This window comes from Callithrix jacchus, chromosome 14, assembly GCF_049354715.1.
Source record: "Callithrix jacchus isolate 240 chromosome 14, calJac240_pri, whole genome shotgun sequence".
NCBI classification, from domain to species: domain Eukaryota; kingdom Metazoa; phylum Chordata; class Mammalia; order Primates; family Cebidae; genus Callithrix; species Callithrix jacchus.
This window is the reverse complement of record NC_133515.1, coordinates 48121741-48135473: the sequence shown is the minus strand read 5'-3', so window position 1 is coordinate 48135473 and position 13733 is coordinate 48121741. Positions and strand designations below refer to the sequence as shown.

General features: G+C 40.5%; 1 non-coding gene across 1 annotated transcript; it reads right to left on the bottom strand.

Annotated features, from left to right (window-relative positions):
* Nucleotides 1-2519: 2519 nt before the first annotated feature.
* LOC118147507 (U6 spliceosomal RNA) lies at nt 2520-2626 on the bottom strand. The gene has a single exon (XR_004733963.2). It is a non-coding gene; the product is annotated as a U6 spliceosomal RNA (small nuclear RNA).
* Nucleotides 2627-13733: the final 11107 nt, after the last annotated feature.

Here is a 13733-nt window from a genome sequence, read left to right as displayed (position 1 = left end):
GAAAGATTCCTGACATTGGACTCTGCAAAGGCAAAGGGTCTAGCATTGATTTCTTACATTTAATATGATACTTAAGTGAACCAGATATTGCAAAGCTGGAAAAGGAAATAATCTGCCTTAGCAGAATGGTCCTTTATGGATAAAGTGGATGCAATATAGTTACTGTCTACTGCAGGCAGGATTACTGGCTGTCCTTGCAGATGCTTTGTCTCTCTGCCTTCCCCAGGTCATCCATGTCCCTTTCTGAATCTCCCACAAATGAAAGAAACACATATCAAAACAGTTGTTCCTGTTAGGCAACATCAGGCAGACTTGGAATTTGCAATTCATCCAGTGAATAATGCTTTATTGAGGTGGCTCCACAGATATGGGCCACACTCCCAAGAGAGCCAAAGATAGAACTAGTCCTAAACTGAGCTTGACCCTTTGGCCATACAAGAGGGTGTCTAGGGATGGCAGAGGCTGATGGGTCATTTGGAAAGCTCTTGGCATAAGTGGGACTGTGAACAAGTTCCAAACTGGGTCTGTGGTAAACCATTTGTTCAGTATTAAGAGAAAGATAATGGAAGATGAAAGGAACAGGTAATCTGTGAAGTTAAGGACTGTTCAGTGTCAGGGAACAGATGAGGATGGAGATTTCCTCTAGATGTCTTATTTTCATGTCCCTGCGTCACATTAAAAAAAATTTTTTTTGAGGCAGGGTCTTGCTCAGTCTCAAAAAAACTAAGTATCCATAGTCCTCATTTAAAGAATTGCCCAAGATCTCCCTGTGTATATATTTTTATTAGAATGCCCAGTTAAATAGGGAGAGTCTTAGTATTTGAATAGATTGAGACAAAGAGTTGCTTTCTGACACTTGTGTGTGTCCGTCTCATCACTGCTCAGGCTGGAGTGCAGTGGCATGATCATGACTCACTGCAGCCCTGGCCTCCTGGGTTCAAGTGATCTTCTCGCCTCAGCATCCTGAGTAGCTGAGACTACAGTCATGCGCCACACATCTGGCTAATTTTTATTTTAATTTTTGTAGAGATGGGGTCTCACTATGTTGTACAGGCTGGTCTTGAACTGCTGGGATCAAGCAATCCTCTCTCCTCAGCCTCCCAAATTGTTGGGATTACAGGTTCAAGCCACTGCCCTCAGCCATGACACAATTTTTTTTTTAATTGTACTTTAGGTTCTGGGGTACATGTGCAGATCATGCAGGATTGTTGCAGAGGCACATACATGGCAAGGTGGTTTGCTGCCTCCATCCCCCTGTCACCTATATCTGACATTTCTCCCCATGCTATCCCTTCCCAACCTTCCCACCAAACTCTGTCTCTCCCCTAGCCCCCCTTCAACAGACCCCAGTGTGTGATGCTCCCCTCCTTGTATCCATGTGTTCTCATTGTTCAACACCCACCTATGAGTGAGAACATGTGGTGTTTGATTTTCTGTTCTTGTGTTAGTTTGTTGAGAATGATGGTTTCCAGATTCATCCATGTCCCTACAAAGGACACGAACTTATCATTTTTTATGGCTGATAGTATTCCATGGTGTATATGTGCCACATTTTCCTTGTTCAGTCTATCATCGATGGGCATTTGGGTTGGTTCCAGGTCTTTGCTATTGTAAACAGTGCTGCAATGAACATACATGTGCATGTGTTCTTATAATAGAACAATTTATAATTGTTGGGATATATATATCCAGTAATGGGATTGCTGGGTCAAATGGAATTTCTATTTCTAGGTCCTTGAGGAATTGCCACACTGTCTTCCACAATGGTTGAACTAATTTACACTCCCGCCAGCAGTGTAAAAGTGTTCCTATTTTTCCACATCCTATTCAGCATCTGTTGTCTCCAGATTTTTTAATGATCACCATTCTAACTGGCGTGAGATGGTATCTCAATGTGGTTTTGATTTGCATTTCTCTAATGAACAGTGATGATGAGCACTTTTTCATAGGTTTATTGGCCTCATATATGTCTTCTTTGGAAAAGTATCTGTTCATATCCTTTGCCCACTTTTGAATGGGTTTGTTTGTTTTTTTTCTTGTAAATCTGTTTTAGTTCTTTGTAGATTCTGGATATTAGCTCTCTGTCAGATGGGGAGATTGCAAAAACTTTTTCCCATTCTCTTGGTTGCCAGTTCATGCTAATGATTGTTTCTTTTACTGTGTAGAAGCTCTGGAGTTTCATTGGGTCCCATTTGTCTATTTTGGCTTTTGTTGCCAATGCTTTCGGTGTTTTAGTCATGAAGTCCTTGCCTATGCCTATGTCCTGAATGGTTTTGCCTAGGTTTTCTTCTAGGGTTTTTATGGTATTAGGTCTTATGTTTAAGTCTTTAATCCATCTGGAGTTAATTTTGGTGTAAGGTGTCAGGAAGGGGTCCAGTTTCTGCTTTCTGCACATGGCTAGCCAGTTTTCCCAACACCATTTATTAAACAGGGACTCCTTTTTCCATTGCTTGTTTTTGTGAGGTTTGTCAAAGATCAGATGGTTGTAGGTGTGTGGCGTTGCCTCCGAGGCCTCTGTTAAAAATATGGAATGCTTCACGAATTTGCTTGTTATCCTTGTACAGGGGCCATGCTGATCTTCTCTGTATCCTTCCAATTCTAGTATATGTGCTGCCTAAGGGAGCACCATGACACAATTTTTTAAAGCTCCTAGGACTGATCCAGGAATAACAGTGACATAGGTTTAGTGGGGGAGGACAGAATAGCCTTAACTTCAAGGAATCATCATGAGTTTCCATAGTTCTCATTTAAGGAATTGCTCAAGATCTCTCTGTGTGTATGATTTTATTAGAATGCCCAGTTATATAGGGAAGTCTTAGTATTTGAATAGACTGAGACAAAGAGTTGCTTTCTGACACTTGTGTGTGTCGGTCTCATACTCTCCCATCAACCTCCAAACATTTATAGAACATTCACTACACATAGGGGTGAGGTAGGCCTCCTTTCCTAGAATGATCACTACCTCCTCCATCTTTTCTGACCCTGGATACAAGTTCATTCCATCTCCATCTCTGAAGTATAGGCTATGGTAACTTGCAAATGACTAGAATGTCTCAGCACCCCTGAGTTATGGTTCACAATGGGGATATTAATAGTTGTGGAGATTAAATGAAGTAATAGATATTAAGCCCTTAGTTATTTTTATTAAAGTTATTATTTTTATTATTATTGGTAACGGGCCAACTCCCTACTTTGATCTGACCTTAATCATGTATCTTTTACACCTTCTCTCTTGCCTTCCTGTAGAGCGAGGCTCACTTTTTTTCCAGTGTAATCATGAATGATATAATATTTTTTCTGTTTAATTATTTCTTTAATATTTTTCAAAATAGAAATAACTTTTTGTTGCACTATTTGGAAAAATAAAATGACTTGTCCCAAAAGTTTGAGATTGCGTATATATTTATGTCCTAATTGTGAGAATAGAATATAATCCTGAAAATAAGTAAGTCTGGTAGTCCTAGAGAGTGGTTCTCTGGGGGTGATTGCCCCCGCATACCCCACCTCCCAGGGGGCACTTGGCAATGTCTGGGCCATTTTTTTGATTGTCATAAACGGGGGAGGGTGCTACTGGCATCTAGCAAGTAGAGTCTATGGATGCTGCTAAACATTCTACAGTGCACGGGACAGCCCCGGTTCATTTTTAAACACAAGGACTGCCTTAATGACTGCTGCCATAACAAATTACCACACATTTAGTGGCTTAGAACAAAACAGATTTATTATCTTGTACTTCTATCGGTCCGAAGTCTGACATGGGACTCACGGGGCTAAAATCAAAGTGTCAGCAGGGCTCCCTTTCTTTGGAGGCTCTCGGGGAGGATTCATTCCCTTGCCATTTCCAACTTCTAGAGACTGCCTGTATTCCCGCCTTGGGACCCCGCCCCCATATTCAAAGCCAGCAATCAGGAGTTCAGCCTCTTTCATGCTTCAAATCTCTCCTGTCTCTTCCATCATCACATTTCTCTGAACAACAGTTATGCCTCCTTCTTCCACATCTGTGGGCCCCTATGATTACATTGGGCCGACTCAGGTAATCCACAATAACTTGCCTATTTTAAGGATTATCCACCTTAGTTATATTTGCAAACCTAAATTTCTTTTGCCATGTGATGTGACATTCACAGATTCCAGGGATCAGGACACCGACATCTTTGTGGGGCTACTATTCTGCCTAAACAGCCCACAATAAAAAAAAATCATTCAGCCCCAAATGCCAAGAGTGCTGCGGTTGAGAAAACCTGTCTTAGAGTAAAGCTTCCTAGTCTTAGAAGCTGGGTCCTTCACTCAATGTGGATAAAAGAAAAAGATAAGCTACCTTTAAACTAACTCATTTGAAGTGTGAACATCACAGCACATTTAATAATTTGGACAATTTGCATTAAAAGCCACTGCTGGCCAAGATATGATAACTTAGTCTATGCAGTGAGGAAGTGAAAAATCTCCTATTAAATAAATGAAGCAGCAGCTTCTGGTAACAAACATATAACAAACAAACATATGAAACAGAATATTCATCTTTTCTTCAATGGGAATAACACATGACAAAAGTGAGGCTTTCTTCACATTGTTTGTTTATAGAATATTCATCTCCACCGAGGCCTTATGTTAAATTTGCTCTCTGATGTTAGCATTTCCAGGATGCACAGGGCCACTGGAGTATGTTCTTATGATCTTACTATTTATTTACCTTGATACAAAACTCCAATTACTGTCAGAGATGCTTCTTGTTAAATATGGTAAGATCTCCAGCTTCTGAGAGTGTGAATATGTATTTGATTCTCTGGGGCAAGGCTCAGATGGAAGTTAAGGAATAAGAGTTCTGGGGACGTGGGTGCAAATTAATTAAATATCTAAAGGTAACTGTGGAGGAAGCTTGGGCTTTAGAGAAAAGGCTGAAACTTAGGGAGAGAAGATTGTATATCAAGCGATTGTAAGGTTGTTGTATATCAACAGACTGTAAGGTTGGTTTTTTTTCCACTGATGCCTCTTTTCCTGGTCTTGCATGGTGTGTGTGTGTGTGTGTGCGCGCACGTGTGCATGCATGTATGTAGCGCATGCATGTGCTGTGTGTGTGTGCATGCTCATACACACATGCTTGCTCATTTACTCTAAATATTACTGTGCTTTTGTGTTGCTTTCTTGTGTATTTCAATGCCTAAAGCAACTATTGGATTATTCAAAATCAAGAATCAGAATATAACATATAACTTCCAAAGACATCAGGGGAGACTGTTCTCCAGATAAAATTTTGGAATTCTGATATATCCAAACTGTCATATTTAGTTACTGGCTTTCTTTGGGCAATTCAACTCTATTTTATTCATGGGCTATTCTAAAAATATAATCAAAGGACACCTACTGGCTACAAGCAACTTTGCTCATGTTTAATAGGGCTGTGAAGAATGGTTTGAATTTAGTGCAGATGCAGGAAAATATGTGCTGTCATCAAGAGCCTATCACACTTTCAACTTATAAAATATCTTGACTGGAGTCTGGCCAGAGTGAGTATGAGGTGGAAGCTCTAGTGAGGATGAATGTATTGGGTCAGATAAAGTAAGGACCGAAGCCAGTCTTAAGTAGACTATAAAGTGAACAGAATGGGATACTATTATTTTTGCCTCGATAAGTAGAAAAAGTGTTACTATGCTTGTCTTTTCTTCCATTTTTGACTTGCATTTAGTCTCCATTTTAGGGTTATATATATATTTTATTTCTGGCAGCCACAGAGACCTGCTTTGGGGAAGCATTGGAGTTCTATCGTTCTGAATGTGAAAAAGAAATGATGCATCATTGTTGTTGCCATGCTGGGGAATTTTCTGGGGAAACATTTCCATTCCTTCATAGAAATCTGTTCTGTGCTTAGGCCTAGGAGAATGATCATTTCTGAGGTATAAAGCACATGCCTGCAGCAGCTCAGTTATACTTTATAACCCCAGAGCATATAAACAATTTGATTTGGAAAGCCAGTTAAATTCTTCCTTTGCATTCCATCTTATCGGCGGCGTAAGTTATTTTGCCATCCTCCTCTGGTATGGAGAGGATAAAAGCAATGCATTTTTAGTTATAGGGGTAACATGTTTTCAGCCTTATCTGAAGAAGTGACCTTTTGCGTGATTGTTATTAGCACATAGGGGTTGTAATATGTCAAACCCCCAAAGATATACCAAGACGCAAATGCAGAGTGATAGGAAAGACTTCAAAAACCAGCAGAACCAAGGTGTGGTGTAAGGTGGTAGTTTCAAATCTAAGGGTGCATCAGACTTTCCTGGCATGCTTGTTTTAAAGCTCAATTGTGGGACCTCATCCCCAGAGTTTCTGATCTAGTAGATCTAAGGAGCGGCCCTAAAATTTGCATTTCTAACAAGTTCTCAGGAATGCTGCTGCTGGCCCAGGACTGCACTTTGAGAATCAGTGGCATAGTGGGTGACATAAGCTTAATGATTTTGAGTCTGGCTTCCACCATGTCTAGCTGCTCAACCTTTGGCAAGTTCCTTAATCCCTTGTTGATCAATTCCTTGGACCAATATTACCTGGGACTTTGAAGTCTTGGGTCAGTGTTCCAGTCATACCTACTGAATCAAAATTTGCATTTTTTTTTTTTTTTTGAGATGGAGTCTCGCTCTGTTGCTGAGGCCGGAGTGCAGTGGCATGATCTCCGCTCACTGCAAGCTCTGTCTCCCAGGTTCAAGAGATTCTCATGCCTCAGCCTCCTGAATAGTTGAGATTACAGGTGTGTGCCACCACAACTAGGTAATTTTTGTATTTTCAGTAGAGATGGAGTTTCACCATGTTGGCCAGGCTGGTCTGAACTCCCGACCTCAAGCAATCTGCCACCCTCAGCCTCCGAAAGTGCTGGGATTCCAGGTGTGAGCCACTATGCTGGGCTTCAAAATTTGCATTTTATCAAGATCCTCGGATCACTTACTTACACATTAAATTTGATAAGCATAACTTAGTTTCATTTCTTATTCTTACTTTCTGTAAAATGGGAATAGTACTTTTTTCTTCCCAGGGTGTTAGCAAGTGAAATGCATGTCAAGGTCTTAGCAGTAGTGCCTGGCACAAAATGTGCCCTCAGTGAATTTACCACTTAAAATTATTAAACTGATTTGGGATGAAAGAGCTGGCAAGTTCTCTCCTTATAGTAACTTGTTTTTGTGTGTTTCTATTTTATTTTCACTTTTGTCCTTCCCTTTTTGCACTTAAGCTCATCTTTTATGGGTTTCTAGTTTCTAGCCTGCAAATGTTGAGTGACTTTTGTGGGTTTGAAGGCAACAGGTTTCCTATATTATCCACTTCATCATATAGGCCTTCTACTAAAGCACCTTCAATTATCTTGAGGCAGTGCGGGGAAATTCTGAAAGCAAAATTGGTAATAAATTGAAATATGTGTCTTAGTCTGTTGTGCTGCTATAAAGGAATGCCCGAGGCTGGGCAATTTTTAAAGTAAAAAGGTTGATTTGACTCACAATTCTTCTGGCTGGAAGGTTTAAGATTGGGCATCTGGTGAGGGCATCAGGCTGCTTCTACTCCTGGAGGAAGACGAAGGGGAGACTGAGTGTGCAGAAACCACCGGGAGAGCGGAAGCAGGCAGGGGCCAGTGGCAGGCTCTCTCAACAACCAGTTCCCATGGAAGCTGTGAGTGACAACTCACTTGCTCCTGAGAGAAGGGCACTGCAACCATTCATGGGAAATCCACCCCCAGACCCAAACACCTCTGACCAGGCTCCACCTCCAACACTGAGATCAGATTTCACCATGAGACTTGGTGGAGCCAAATAAACCATATCCAAACTGTAGCAGCACATCTATCTAGCACTTTGGAAAGTGCTATGGGAGAATGTCTTAAAGCCAAGCAGACTTCAATAGGGTGTAGACACCAGAAAAAGTTGGGAATTGCCGTTAGACTGTCTCCCCTTCCCCTTTCCCATTCTTTCCAATTCAATTCTAAAATTGTTTTCAGAATTATGTTAAATTATTTTGCCCAACTGTGACCTAGAAAAGGATGATGTGCCTTAAGAAGTTTTCTTTGCGATGAAGCATTTCAAGGTTTCTTGGGGAGGCTCAGTGCTCTGACTTCTGAAGACCTGTTCCAGCTCAGGGTGGACCTCCAAATCCTCTTTGTTTGCTCCTGGGATCTGGCTCTAAACAGCAGATGCTCTAACTTAGAGTCAAGGGTGTCACCCCCGGCACTGTAATTAGTGTGCTCAGTTCCGGGACTAACATACGTTGGGCAGATTTCTCATCTATGTTGAATCCCAGTTTTCTCATCTTTAAAGGGGAATCCTTCTATTTTTCCTACCTCTATTCCAAGATTGTAGTAAATACAATATGTAGAGATGCCTTAAATATCAACAACATTGTTTTATCATTGTCAGTTTTATCATTGTTGGTTGGGCAGACCCCTGGGATGCAAGAGCAGAGCTGGCTTCAGAGAACATTGGAGTGCCCTGGTGTCAGAGGTCTGCTCTCTAATCTCAGACTGCGGAGGTTTGATTGAGAATGGTTGTGAAGACATTGGCTCATAAAGGCTGGGTGTACACACACAGGAGGAAGGCCTGGGCTATTTCTGATTTCTGCAGTTTGGGGACTGGCAATCTCCTTTCAATGTCCAGCAGATGAGACACTGCTGAGAGAAGCCTGAGGCAATGACAGCTACAGCTGACCTTGCAGAAAACAGAAGCCAACTTTTTAACTGGATGAGCAAGCCACTTTGTCCTCAGTTCCCCTTTGACGGAAACTCTGCCACCTGCCAAGCCCTGTCTGTGTCCTGCATGGCACAGCAGGTTGTCCCATAGGGAGAGCAGGTCATAAAGGGTTAAAGAAGATGCCATTTAACAAGCCTGTGGCTAGGTGCTCAGTTAAGACCACCTGTTGTCTGACCACCAATCAACGTGCCCTGCTTCAGCTGTGGCTCCTTAAAGGCTGTGAGGGATCATCTTACAAGGAAGATTTTATATACCCGTTTAGATTAATAAACAAACAAACAAATGATATTTGACTGCAGCCCTGTTAGTAAGCCTTTCCTCTTAGGGAGACATTATAGTTATTGACTCTATCACATACCCTTCAGGCCTGACTTCTGGCTTCTTATCTAATTCCCATCCTTGATTCTCCTCCCCCAACCCCCTGCTGCCCGCCCCACCGCCCCACCTCCCCACTGCCCCACATTGGGCTATCCCACCTTCTTGGATGAGAACAGGTTTTCTCCCTTCTTGCATATTATCCTTGGTCCTGACTCTCCCTTGCTGCATTGCGGATTTGGATTTCCAGTACTGACTCCAATCTTCCCATCTGTGATCTCATCATTCTAACCTGTGCTGCAGATGCTGGAAAACAAAAAGCTACTTAAAAAAACTCCCTTAGAGTTCAGTTTCTGTGTACTATGTTGGTTCTACCTACGTATAAGACTAGGTTTCAGAGCTGAGTAGGATGGAGTGAGAGGCAGGGTATGAGGCATCTACTTTTTGGTGTAGATCAGGGATACCATGTTCCACACTCACACCTTCCTGCTGGCCGCAGTGGTGACATTTCCCTCCATTGTGGCAAGACATGGGGAATTATTCCTGGAACCTCTGCATCCGTGTTTTAAGCTACTTAATGCCTAGTAATGAATCACTTTTTGCTGAAACTAGCTAGAGTGGTTTTTGCTGGCTGAACTTGAATCCTAACTGATATATTGAATGGATACTTGCCATCCTCCCCAATATAATTCACCAGCTTTCACACCTGCATTCTTGCCCAGCCTGACAATCTTACCTGTTATTTAGTTCTGACAGGGGTCTCCCCCACTTACTTTCAGGCACATTTCCTGGCATGAACTCTGCTGCTCCCACTGCCAATCAAGCCATGTCCTGGGACTTGAACAATCAAAAAGTGCTACTAAACAGAAATTGCTTAAAGTTGGAATGTGGATGGATGAGTTATCTATGAGTTTACTCAGTTTCCTGGCCTAATCCTGTTCTGATGTTTCAAATACATTAGTGCGGTGGAGGCTGATCAGAAGTTCTCCACCTTTCTTTCTTATTAGATATTCCGAACTTTCAAGACATCTGGGCACAATACTAGTCTGTTCTCCTGCTGCTAATAAAGACATAGCTGAGACTGGGTAATTTATTTATTTTTTTTAAAAAGGAGGCTTAATTGGCTCACAGTTCCACATGGCTGGGGAGGACTCATAATTGTGGCAGAAGGTGAATGAGGAAGGAAGTCGTGTCTTACATGGCAGCAATCAAGAGAGCTTGTGTAGGGGAACTCCCATTTATAAAACCATCAGATCTTATGAGACGTATTCACTACCACGAGAACAGTAGGGGGAAACCGTCCCCATGATTCAATTATTATCTCCACTTGGCCCCACCCTTGACATGTGGGGATTATTACAATTCAAGGTGCAATTGGGTAGGGACACAGCCAAACCATAGCAGGCACTTTTCATTTCAAAAATGGCTGCATATACAGTTTTCTAGATGTATTAAATAGTATCCCTAAGGGAATCTTTTCAGAAGAATTGAACCTATGTGTAGAGGAGTCAATAAGCTGAGGACATTTGAAGAATCAGGTATATCAAGGGACATCCAGAGTCACACTGAAGACTGTGACTTGAATTTTGGAGTTTTGGATTTTTCAGGTGGGCTCTGTTCCACCAGCATAGAAAAGAAAAAAGAATCTCAAAAAGTTCAGAGCCTGTCCATCAAAGCCTGTTGGAAGAGGGTGTTTTATGACATGTCTTGGTTAAAGAAGGGGTTTTATCTATGCAATACACACACACACACACACACACGCACATAAACACTTGAGATGTTCCTTTCAAGGGTGCAATTAATCTCTGCCTTTCATCACAATGCATTCCTGGAAGTTCTGTTATAAAGCAGTCACATTTTCCCATAAGAACAATATAATAATTGGGCATTGCAATCCTGACCAAGGATTGGCCATTAAATAAACCATAGATGTGGCAAAATATGTCATAAAAGCAAAGATGCGACAGCTGTAAACCTTTGCAATAATTTTAAAGAATAAAATTATGCTCTGTCACATAAATGGGCTCAAATATACTGTACACATTGATTATATAAGAAATCTCAATGAACTATAAAGTCTATATAACATAAAAAGTACAAATCTAGTGCATCATAAATTTGACCTAAAACTGATATTCTAGCTATAATAAACATTAAACATTTAATTAAGAATCATTTTTCTTTCCTTCTTGGAAGTAAGGAAGACATTTACTACTATATGATTCAAATGGCCTAGATTTCTCAAAAAGAACCAACCATATGCCTTCTTATCTCAGTGAACTTCCCTTAATAAGTAGAGGCATTATAGAAAGCCTTCCAATGACCTTGACATCATAACCCATGGAAACATTTATTGACAGTAGATAGCAGATTTCAAACTACTGAATGGGGAAATATGGGTATTTTTATTATCAAAGGATGATATATTTTTGTTCTACAGAAGGCCAATTGAATGGATGGTTACATTGGGAAAAATGAGGTCTGAGGGCTGCACTGGTATAATTTTGAGACTTGAGCTTGCTGTAAACGCTAGAGTTTTCCGTTAACACATTTCATGTTTATTCTATGCTTTAGTGCTTAATGACTTAGAACATCTACACCTTCAGTATCCCTATGGTGCTCTTCAGCTTCTCTTTAGAAGACCAAGTTCAAGAGAGGTCAACAGCCCTGCTACTATTTTCTTAATAATGCAAAATTGAAAAAATAACTAAAAATAACACATTAGCTCATTTCTGTTAAACATAACCTTTGAGTATGTGTCATAGTAATACTGTGCTTTCTGGTTCATAGCTTCTAGTGTCTGGAGTCGTGCCTGGCACGTCATTGGTGCTCAGTAGATAGTTGTTGCAACAAAGAAATAAAAAAGAGAGAAAGAGAGAGAGGGAAGAAGGAATAAAACATTTCTCAAATATGAACTTTAAGTACTAATGGGCTCCCAGGAAAAACCTTCAAATATGCTTACAGAGAGGATGCCTTGAGGAAGTCAGAAAAACTGGACTCCCCAGGAGTGGTTCAGCGTAGTCCACCCAGCAGAAAAATAACCAGCCAATTCAAATTCAAATCCAGCAAGGTGAATATAGAGGAAATCAGTTGAGCAGAATCCAGGGTTAGGCAGTTTAAGGACCGATATGATTAAAGGAATTAGGCGAGATATACATCATCTGCCCCATCTTTCTCATTTACTCTCCCAAGATCCTCCTGTCCAATCCACTTCTTCTCATCTGCTTCAACTTGCACCTATAATCCAATAGTCCTTAAACCCATCTTTTGAGCCCAAACTCTCATCTCAGCCCTAGAGCCTTATATATGAATATCTACTGGATATATCCATTTGACTCTCCCAAAGATACCTCAAATTCACGTTATTCAGTACTAAATTTGTTTTATCTGCTCTCACTCCAAATATGAATATCTTTCTACTTTTACTTTCTTGGTGAAAAGCTAAAACTTTCCTTCACTGGACTTTCTTGAGTTAAAGAGGGGTGTGTCTGAACAAGTTTAAATTCTTTTCACTGCTTTTATCCTGTCCTAGTTTTCAGGTGGAAGGCACTCAGCATCCTGGGTCTTGGCTAGCAGGTTCCGTTGTGTTGGAAACAATTTCTTAAGGGCTGTACATATTGGCAATCATATCATTTTTGGAGAAAGCCTCTTGCACTGTGTATCAATGGTGCTTTCAACACATTTTAATAATAGACATATGGTGTTAAAAGGATTAACTCGGAGGAGGGTGGCTGAAGGAAGATTCAGGAACAGCCTGGGACTGAGGAGTTTCCTGGGATACAGAATGTTCAGTGTTAAAACTAGGACAGGCTTGGGCAAGCTGGGATGGCTGGTCATCCTTTCATCCTTTAAGAATAGGAAGAAAGTCAATAAAAATGATGTGTAGAAAATCTGTGGATTGACATAAAGTCTTTTTGGCCGTATCGTCACACAGGAGTGACAATGCTGTTTTTATATTAACGTGTTTAGATAATGAGAGTCAATAGATTTGTAATGCTGTACGATTTAAAAAAAATTTTCACTGATAGAAGATACAGATTTGTGAAAGTATTTACTGTTGAATTCATGAGCTACTTGCCTATATCCAGATAATTCATACAGAAAATGAAAAGGAATACTTGAAAATATTAATATTCCAAACACAAATTCAGGCAAATATTCCATTCACTACAATGGGCATTTTGAATCACTTAAAAATAGTTGGCTTTTATAGTCAATTGGCTATAGCTATGTTACTGGTAATAAACCATAAATCTTAATGCATCACCTTTTGAGAGCAACAGGCATGATATTTTAAGGTAAAGAGAATATGGAAGAATTTATACAGCATGCCAATTTCATTGTAATTCTTATTAATAAATTAGCAAGAAAGAGGTAGCAAAACGATGAATTGCTGGAATTCATTAAATTGAGAATAACTCTCTTTGTGCTTGAGCCAATTATTTCTAAGAGAGTGCTTGGAGGAGGCAGTAACATCCAGAGCTAAGTTATGATAAAAATGGGGGAAAAATCACGAGTGGAATATCATAGCAGTGACTGTTGTCCAGGAATTATAATCCTAGTTAAAGCCTAACTGAGAATGAACTTGACCAGTTTCCCAGAAAGGGAACTTTGCATTTTAGTGGTGAAGTACAAAGATTGCCTGGGTTTTCATTATTTGTGAAACCTTGTGCAGTTTAGCCATGCTCTTCAAGCCTTGATTTTTCC